Below are 10,735 nucleotides of genomic sequence, written 5' to 3'. Positions count from 1 at the left end.
CTCTCTCTCTCTCTCTCTCTCTCTCTCTAAATATGTACTGACACTAGGTTATAAGAGAAAATACAAAAAAATATGAATAATAAACGAAAATTAGAAAAAATTTATCAATAATATGACATTACAGCTGAAAAAGCACCTAGCAATTATAATAGAGTCATTAAGAGAAAAAATACAAAAACTTATAGGAATAGATATAGGTATCAATCGAAAGAACCTTACACGAGGAAATTAGCCAAAACAAAATTACAGAAAAAATAAAAGTGGAATAATCAAAAGAAAAGTAATAAAAAATAAATAGTTTGTTAGAAGTGTAAAAGATCAGGTCATTATGCTAATAACTGCAAAACAGAAAAAAAATAAACAAATTAATAATGAAGAAGTAAGAAAAGCTTTAACGGCTATACTAATTGAAAGTGAATCAGAAATCAAAACGGAAAACGAATATTCTTCTGATGATTCAGAAAACTTTATACAACAATTAGATATACCATCTTTCTCAGAGTCTTCTGAAATAGAGAAAGATTCGTGTCTAGGACCAGAAATATGTAACTGTGATAGTTGTATATAATCTTTAAATGTAATTACGAGAACTCAAAAGTCAATCAATACCCTAACTAGAGAATAAACAAACACTTTAATTTCTATAATAGATAAATTAGGAGATTCTCCCTTAAAAGATGAATTCTTATTTCAATTATATGATATGATCAGGAAAGAAGAAAAATCTAAAGAAGAAATAAGACTCGTAGAAATTAAGGAAATATATAATAGATTTAGAACACCTAAAGAAAAAACTTCTTTAAAACATTTACAAGAAAAGATAAAAATGTTAAAATCTGAAATTTCTGAATTAAAACAATAAAATATATATCTCGACTATAAAAATACTAAAATTAGAAGGAAAAAACATAGTAAGATTACAAAAAGGAAAAGAAAGATTAGAATCAATAGAAGAAAAAAAGAAATTATAAATTCAATTAATTATATTAATCAAAATTAACATTATTAATTAACTAGAAATGGTATACTCCTGTAGTCATAATAATCGGAACAGAGAAATTTGAGTTTATGGCTATGATAGACTCAGGGGCAGATGTAAATTATATCCAAAAAGGATTAATATCTACCAAGTACTATGAAAAAACAATTGAAACTATTGTCAAAGCAGAAAATAACAAAATGACCATAAACTATAAGACTTCTAAAGCAAAAATTTGTAAGGAAAATATATACTTTTCAACTACCTTTTTCTTAGCAAAAAGAATATCTCAACGAGTTATATTAGGAAATTCCTTCATTCTGCTATTATATCCTTTTACGGTAGATGTAGAAGGTGTAACCACCTATTGTATACCAAACCAATGTTAGACACAGAACCTTTGAAAAGTCTTTTTATGATCAAGTCTCAAATCATATGGTTATTTATAGCTTTAATTTCAGAAATTATTTTATTAAAGATAATTAAGACAAGTTTTGATTTATTGAATTTGAGGTGAGTTATGATTATTATTCAATTTTATAATTATTGGATTATTTTCTATATTTTGATTATAAAGTTGATAGTGGTGGAAGAATAAGGATTTCTATATGATTTGGATTAAATAATTAATATTTTAAATATTAGTACTGCTACTTTGGAAAATAAATGATTTAATTATATTATTCCTAATTATTTGATTTGGACATTTTATTGAAAATAATTGGTGCAATTGATGAGCAAATAGTATTTTTATAGATATTATTGTTGGGTTTAAATTGGGTTTTAATTACTATATTATTTCCAATTTTAGGTAAAATTACCATAATGTCCCTAACCCTAATTTTGCCACACCTATCCCCAAAAACCCTTATCTTCATGCTGCGCAGCCAACAGCCTCTCCTTCATTCTCTTTGCTGCGCAGCCTTGTGATGAACACACACACACCCACTGCTCTTGAGAAGAAACGAAGAAAGCAAGCGAAGGGATCCAAGAAGAGGGAGATCAGAATCGGAAGGGAAGGGGGTCGTATCTCACGCCGAGCAGTCGTGTCGCGCCTGTCACGAGTTCACCGCCACCACTGCGCCGTTGTGCCATCACCAGAAAGAGCAGAATCGATATGGGGGTTGGCTCGCGAGTGAGGGTAGTCGCGAGCTTGGAGCCGCCGCGCCATCGTCACCACTGCGTCCACGTTGGTTGTCGCCGCTATGATGCACCCGAGAGGAGAGAAGTCGTGCTGGAAGGCTGGCCACCAGAGGCACTGCTGCTACGAACCTGCTGCCACCGTGCATCCTCATTGCCGCCACTGACCGGCCAATTCGCCTCGCCATGGTCACCGCCGTGGGTTTTGCTGCTGGTGAGGAAGGGACGCTGCCTTGCGACATCGCCGGCGTGCCTGGGCGCTGTTGCTGCGAGCGTGCCATCACTAGAGCTGGGTGGTTGCTGTCATGGGAGCCGTGAAAGAAGGAGGGAGAAGCCATGCCGTTGTTCTGGCCGCTGATGAGCGGATAATTTATATGCTTTTTGGCATTATTTTTAGGTAGTTTTTAGTAGGATATAGCTACTTTTAGGGATGTTTGTATTAGTTTTTATGCAAAATTTATATTTCTGGACTTTACTATGAGTTTGTGTGTTTTTCTGTGATTTCATGTATTTTCTAGCTGAAATTGAGGGACCTGAGCAAAAATCTGATAGGAGGCTGAAACAGGACTATAGATGCTGTTGAATTCTGACCTCCCTGCACTCGAGATGGATTTTCTGGAGCTTCAAAACTCCAAATGGCACACTCTCAAATGCGTTGGAAGGTAGACGTCCAGGGCTTTCCAGCAATATATAATAGTTTATACTTTATTCGAGTTTAGATGAAGCAAACTGGCATTCAACGCCAGCACTATGCTGCATTCTGGAGTAAAACGTCAGGAACACGTCACAAACCAGAGTTAAATGCCAAAAACACGTTACAGCATAGCGTTTAACCCCAAGAGAAGCCTCTGCACGTGTAAAGTTCAAGCTCAGCCCAAGCACACACCAAAGTGGGCCCCGGAAGTGGATTTCTACACTTAGACTTATTTCTGTAAATCCAAGTAACTAGTTTAGTATAAATAGAACTTTTTACTATTGTGTTTTGATCTTTTGATAATCTTTGGAAGAGCTTTTGGAACATTTTTTATTATTGTTAGTCCTTAGACACTAGGGGCTTGCCTCACGGCCATGCCTACCTTATTATCACTTATGTATTTTCAACGGTGGAGTTTCTACACACCATAGATTAAGGTGTGGAGCTCTGCTGTTCCTTGAGTATTAATGCAATTACTATTATTCTTCTTTTCAATTTAGCTTATTCTTATTCCAAGATATTCACTGCACTTCAACATGATGAATGCGATGATCCATGACACTCATCATCATTCTCACCTATGAACGCGTGCCTGACAACCACTTCCATTCTACCTTAGATTGAGCGCATATCTCTTAGCCTCCATTCCGAAAGATCAGAGTCTTCGTGGTATAAGCTAGAATTATTGGCGGCCATTCCTAAGATCCAGAAAGTCTAAACCTTGTCTGTGGTATTCTGAGTAGGATCTGAGATGGGATGACTGTGACGAGCTTCAAACTCGCGAGTGTTGGGCGTAGTGACAGACGCAAAAGAATCACTGGATTCTATTCCAACATGATCGAGAACCGACAGATGATTAGCCATGCTGTGATAGCGCATTCAGACCATTTTCACTGAGAGGACGGGAGGTAGCCATTGACAACAGTGAAATCCAACATACAACTTGCCATGGAAATGGGTAAGAATGATTGGATGAAAGCAGTAGGAAAGCAGGGATTCAGAAGGAACACAGTATCTTCATGCGCTTATCTGAAATTCCCACTAATGAATTACATAAGTATCTCTATCTTTATTTTATGCTTTATTTATCTCTATATTCGAAAACCATTATAACCATTTGAATCCGCCTGACTGAGATTTACAAGATGACCATAGCTTGCTTTATACCAATAATTTTCGTGGGATCGACCCTTACTCACGTAAGGTTTATTACTTGGATGACCCAGTGCACTTGCTGGTTAGTTGTGCGAAGTTGTGAAGAATGTGTGTGAACCATAGTAGTGTGCACCGATTTTTTGGAGCCATTGCTAGGAATTGTTCAAGTTGTGAAAAATATGAGTCACAATTTTGCCTATCAGCCGCCGGGGCTTCAATGGCAGTCGGAAGCTGCCGTTGCCCAAGCAGCTGCAACCGGGGTTGTCTCCTGTCGTGTATGGCTACCGAAGAAGTTGTTGTGGCCGCCAAAACCACCGCTGGAACTACTGGTTACTTCTGCCGTCATTAGAAAGTTTTTTGGTAAGGGTTTTATTTAAGGTTTCTGTCCTTTTTGACTTCCGAGGTTACTATGGTCACTGCCTGCTGGTTTCAGTCGTCGTGATTGGAATTTGTTGCCGCTACCACTTGAGGTGGCTGCCGAGTTACCGCTGAACCGGTTCGGAGATCGCCGCTATTTTGGTTCAACCATTCCTTCTTCGGTTCAGTAAGCGTTTCGATTTGAAAGCCCTTTAGTTACTATTCTGTTATCATACGCTGAGGTTTGTGGCGTTAATTGCTATACGATTGTGTTCGGTTGTTGTATGTTGCGATTAGAGTTGTTGAGAATGTTGCGAAAGTGGCTTGGAACCGAGGTTTTAGCTGTCGGGATTTTGATTGTTGATCTCAGGTCGAGGTGGAAAGGATTCTGTGACGCATTTGGGCTATGGTTTTACGTTTTGAGGTAGGGGCGCTTTCCAAAAATTATGTTTTGTGTATTGGAATTATTACATATGGATACTGGTGTGAGATTATGTGTATTTGGTGATTGTATCTGCCTTATGTATTATTTGATTGACTCGAATGATTATGGATGTTGGTTTGGCTGAATTGTTGTGCAGCTTTGTGAAATGTAATGTTTGAAGTTGATTCTTTAAAGATTTGAAATATGAGTTTAATCCATTGAGGATTGATTTGAATTGAGTTAATTAGTTTGATAATGTGAAAAGTCGAATGCACTTTTGAATTCAGCCTGGTTTACTTTAATTGACTTGATTTTGGACAAAAGTTTTGTTACTGAACCGTTTCTTTAAAGCTTTGGAAATGAGTTAAATCGGTTGATATTGAGTTGATTTTGAAATGGTTTCCTTGAGATATGCCACTGAGGCGACTGCTGGATTTAGCTTGCTTTTGAATTGATTTCTGGTTTTGGGCTGTTGAAAAGGAATGAGAAACGGTTTAGTTGAGACCCGAACCGGGTGGCAAAAGTCCAAGTTTTAGGGGAGGTGCTACCGAAATTTCTACAAAATCCTAGTCTTCTTTGAAAAGTTATTTAAAAAGGGTTGGATTTGATAAGTTGTATTATTTGATTTATTAAAAGAATATTTATGTTTTCAAGCTTAATTTATTTGATGAACTTTATGCCTTGAGTTCGACTTATTTAGAAATAAACTATTTTTACCGTTTGAATCACTGAAGGAAAGAATGATGCTCTAATCAATATAAAAAGGAGCTTTTAGTGATTTCAAAGGAATCTAGACTTTTGATTGAGTAACTAAGTTTGAGGTATTTTGGAAGAGTTAGAAAAAATGGGTTCCAAAAAGAAACCTGAAAGTGGTTTGATTCAAATGAACCGGTTCCTTTTCAAATGAGTTTATTTTTGGACCGGTTGGAACTTGTGATTTTGTATGGTCGGTTTCATAATAAATTCAGTTTTATTTACTTGAACCAAGAATCCATGATTTTAAGAGTTTTAATAACTAAAAACATACTAAAAACAATGCCAAAAAGCGTACAAATTATCCGCTCATCAGCTTTGTTTTAAAAAGAGAACTCACTTTGAGTAAATTTGGCTTACGAGCCTGTGATGATTTGAGAAATGAGATCTTTAAAGCCAAGGCTGAAAAGAGTTGAAATTTGATTTCAAAGTGAAATGGCTTGAGAAAAGTGATTTATGGCTTAAATGCTGGTTTTATGAATTTGGTGATGTTGAATGGTGGAAGTGCTGTTTTGTTATGGGCCGGAATGGCTGGGTATGATTATGAATATTGGCTGGTTTTGGATTGAAACGTGAGCCGAAATGGCTGTGTATGATATTGATTTATGGTTGATTACCGAATGAGTTATGGGCCGTATGGCTGACTATGAATTACGAATTTAAGCCAGATGGCTGAGATGGATGTTGATCCATGGCTGGGATTGAATGAATATATGCTTGAGATACCTGGGTAGTAGCAAGGGTTGTGGTTCGTCCCACTTGCTCTAGGTCAGAGACTGTGACACCTGGGTAGTAGCGGTAGTAGTGGTGACTCCACTCGCTCCAGGTTGAGCTTTTAAACACCCGCCTGGGTAGTAGCCGCAGTAGTGGTTATTCCACTAGCTCTGGGTTGAGCGGGTAGTAGCAATGGGGTTGTAGTTCAAACCTACTTGCTCCGCGATGGGTGTTTCTGTCCATGGTTATCTACCAGGACGTGTCGGGTTGGCTATATAACCGACAGATAATATCATCAGCCACTAGGACAGGCATGCATCATATGCATCTATGTAACATTGTTTGGGTGTGCATATTGTATGTGGTTTGCCTTTGTGATTAACTGCTAATTGTTCTACTTACTGTAACTGTTCGTTTGTGCTTGAACTTCATATCTGTGTTTGCATCTGGGACACTGTTGGATTGTGGTGATTGGTTGATGGTTTGGGCCTAGGGCCGTGGTTAAAATGAGATGGACCGATGATTGGTTCCGGTTTTGTGTTTTTGGTTTGAAAAAGTATGAAATGCTAATTTGGTTCAGCATGGTTAAACCTTTTTGAAAGGCTTTTGAGTTTTTGAGAATTGAACGGTTCCTTTTTTTAGAAAAGATTTCCGACTTTACTTTTATTGTAAACCGTTGTTTTTGAAAAGAGGCATAACACTGTTATTAATTACTGGTGCGGTTATCTTCACATATCCTATTACAGTAATTTCCAAAAACCCTCTACTGAGAACCCTTTCGAGGATGATGTTCTCACCCCCTACATTTCTCCCCTTTCAGGATATGGGCGCAGAAGTCACGAAGAGTTATTTAGTTGTTGTTGAAATACTCTGTATTGCTTTAGATTATTATCTTTGTACCCTTGCCTTTATCTTGATATATTCTGTAAGAGGGATAGGAATTGTATTGGGTAATGTTTGTAATATCAAAAGTATTTTTTGGAAGCGGTATTGCGGTTTAAAGTTTTAAACAGGCTCATATTTTAGTATTAAATAGTATAAGTGTCATCGTAATGTCCGAGCTATCAGAGTTGCACAGCCAGAAGCGTGAGCTTTGGTAGTTAGGGTGCTACAACCAACCTATTCTATTTGAATTTATACAAAAACCCAAAAGAAAGGAACTAAATTTACTACAACAAATTGCTACTTCACAAATCAATATAATAGAAAGAAAAAAGAAACAAGTTAATTTTCTGAACCAAGAAATTGTATATAAGAAAATAGAACAACAATTAGAAAGCCAAAAAAATTCAAACTCTAATAAAAGAGATAGAAGATAGGATAAAAAGGGAGTTGTGCAGCTTATATCCAAAAGATTTTCATTATAGAAAATTACATGAAATATCTCTACCCTATGAAGATGACTTTAATGAAAAAGATATCCCACTAAAGCCAAACCGATACAAATGAACAAAGAATTATTGACATATTGTAAAAAAAATCCAGGAATACTTAGATAAAGGAGTAATCAAGCCATCAAAATCTCCTTAGAGTTGCACAGGATTCTATGTAATGAAAGCTTTAGAAATCAAAAGAAGAGCTCCAAGGTTAGTAATTAATTACAAACCTTTAAATAAAGCCTTAAAATGGATAAGATACCCCTTATCAAATAAAATGACTTAATTAAAAGACTAAGTAAGGCTACTGTATTTTCTAAATTTGATTTAAAATCCGGATACTATCAAATATCAGTAAAAGAAGAAGACCGATATAAAATAGCTTTTATATTACCCTTTGGACATTATGAATGGAATATAATGCCCCAAGGTTTAAAAAATGCACCAAATGAATTTCAAAAAATTATGAATAATATTTTTTATTCATTTGTATATTTTACCATAGTCTACTTAGACGATGTTCTTGTATACTCTAAAGGAATAAACCAACATATTCAACACATAGAAAAAAATTTTAATATTATAAAAGAAAATGGTCTTGTACTATCTAAAAAGAAAATGAAAATATTTATAACAAAAGTAAGGTTTCTAGGATATGAAAATTTTCAAGGAACAATTACTTCAGTTAAGAGATCTGTTGAATTTGCAGAAAAATTTTCAAATAAAATTATCGACAAAAAACAATTACAAATATTCTTAGGATGTCTTAATTATGTATCTGAATTTCTACCAGGAATAAGAACTTTAGGTGAACCTTTATATAAAAGGCTAATAAAACAGCCTCCTCCTTGGACAGAAGACATGTCTAAAATAGTTTAAAAAATTAAATATTTAGTAAAAGAAATTTCTTGTTTGAGTATATCAGACCCTAAGGCAAGACTAATCGTAGAAATAGATGCTTCAGTATTAGGATATAGAAGAATACTTAAACAAGTTCTTCCAAACTCCTCAAAAGAACAAATAGTTAAATATCATTTGGGTATATGGAACCCAGACCAGAAAAATTATGCTACCATTAAAAAATAAATATTAGCCATTGTTCTATGTGTTTTATGTTTTCAAGAAGATTTGTTCAATAAAACCTTCTTGATCATAACTGATTGCAAAGCAGCTCCTAGTGTATTAAAGAATGATTTTAAAAAGCTAGTTTTTAAACAAAAATATTTGCTAGATGGCAAGCTATATTATCATGCTATGATTTTTCTATTGAGCATATTAAAGGAGAGTCAAATGCATTACCTGATTTTCTAACAAGAAGATTTTTGCAAGGTAAAAATGAGCAAGAAACAAGCAAGCAGTGAAGATTATGGTCAACCTCTTGACCAACCAGCAATGTCAATACAAGCTAAACAATTATCTATTAAACCCTTAAAAGTGAAAAATCATCAGCATCAATTATTAAAAGCTTGTATGAGATTCCTATAGTTAACAGATATACATTATTGTAGCTATCAGATTTGTTTAAAACTAAACCATTATCTGAAGAACATCCTTACCATGAAAAGCCAATACCTCTAAAAATAATGGCTTTAGAAAAAGAGTGGTTTAAGATGGATAGAAGAATCCTTTATAAAACAGTTTTTCCAAATACTTTTCATTACCCACCAACAAACATTCAGAAAACCCGAACCTTTTATGAATTTATCTTAGTGGACACAGGATCCATTGAATTAACTCATAATAAAGACCCAACCACAAAAGATACAATATTCTCAAAAATTAAGATTATGAAAGTAATAACATTATCAGAATGGGAAAAATCTCACTTTCATTGTAAAAGTTTTACTAGAAAGTTTGAACCACAACACTACTCCTATTATGATTATATAGATGCCTGGTGGAAAGCCTTGTATCTTTCTCCAAATCCCCACTCTTGGTTTATATGGTTCCGCAAAAGAATTTCTCTATAGTTTATCAAATGGTTCCAGATATGGTTTCAAGAGTTTAGACCAATAGAAGCAATTTTTTCAAAAGAAGCCAGCATGGCTTATGAATATTTCAAAAACAAAACATCATTTCTAGATGGATATAAGCTGATTTCCTTTATTCCCACTAGGGAATATGCTGCATAAGGACTTGGTAATATAATTCCGCAGGATATGAAGACACTCCAAGTGTGCAATATTTAATTAGAAACATACAAGTGAAATGGTGGAATAAATTTGACCTGAACTTAATTAGTAAAAGCGCAATTGATAATTGGATGACTATATCCCAGAAAAGAGCAGAACCCCCAAGCCACAGTTCAAGTTTCAAAAAAATATCATTCGAAAAAGAAACTCGCTTTCTAGCCCATAAAAAATAAATGATGGCGGCCCTTGCAGCGGCCACCTCAGAAAAAGAAATCCATAATTCCCTAAAAGTAATAAAAGCATAGCGAACAGAAGAAGAGGAAGAAGTCCAGTCCAGCCCAGGACTATACATACTAGATACCCAAGATCCATTTGAAGAAAAAAAAAGAGTCCTGAAATTAGAAAACAGACACTTGTACAAAATCAAGAGAAAAGGTGTCAAGACAAACTCAGAAAGCAACAAAAGCATCACATGAAGAAAAGACCAAACTAGCTATCAGTTTAAAAAAAACTAGAATAGAAGACATTAACTCAAACACAGAACCTCTAAATCAACCCACAGAAAGAGCAAACAGATTAGCAAAACTTGGGTTAAAATGTAAAAGAATAAAGAGCGTAGCCCACTATAAAAGGGAAGGGGGAATGGGGTTGTAGATTGAAGAACTGAAGATTGATGGTTTAGAAGTTATAATAAATTCTCGTTGCAAGTATAGTTTCTAAACCAAGCAATCAACCTTTCTTACAAACGTTTGGTTGTCACAAGTAACAAACCCAATAAAATTTATAAACCGAAGTATTCAAACCTCGGGTCGTCTTCTCAAGGAATTGCAGGGAGGTGTTCTTATTATTGGTTATGGAAAACAGTGTTTTGGGTTTTGAAAAGGTTTTGAACAAGAAAAATAAATTGCAAAAATTAATAAATTAATAACTAATAAAACTCTTGGCAAGGTATGAAAACTGGAAGTCATATCCTAGTTATCCTTATCAATGGTGATGAGAATTATATTTCTG

This window comes from Arachis duranensis, chromosome 10 (genome assembly GCF_000817695.3).
Source record: "Arachis duranensis cultivar V14167 chromosome 10, aradu.V14167.gnm2.J7QH, whole genome shotgun sequence".
In the NCBI taxonomy this organism is placed as follows: domain Eukaryota; kingdom Viridiplantae; phylum Streptophyta; class Magnoliopsida; order Fabales; family Fabaceae; genus Arachis; species Arachis duranensis.
The sequence above is the reverse complement of the archived record's forward strand: the minus strand, read 5'-3'. Positions refer to the sequence as shown.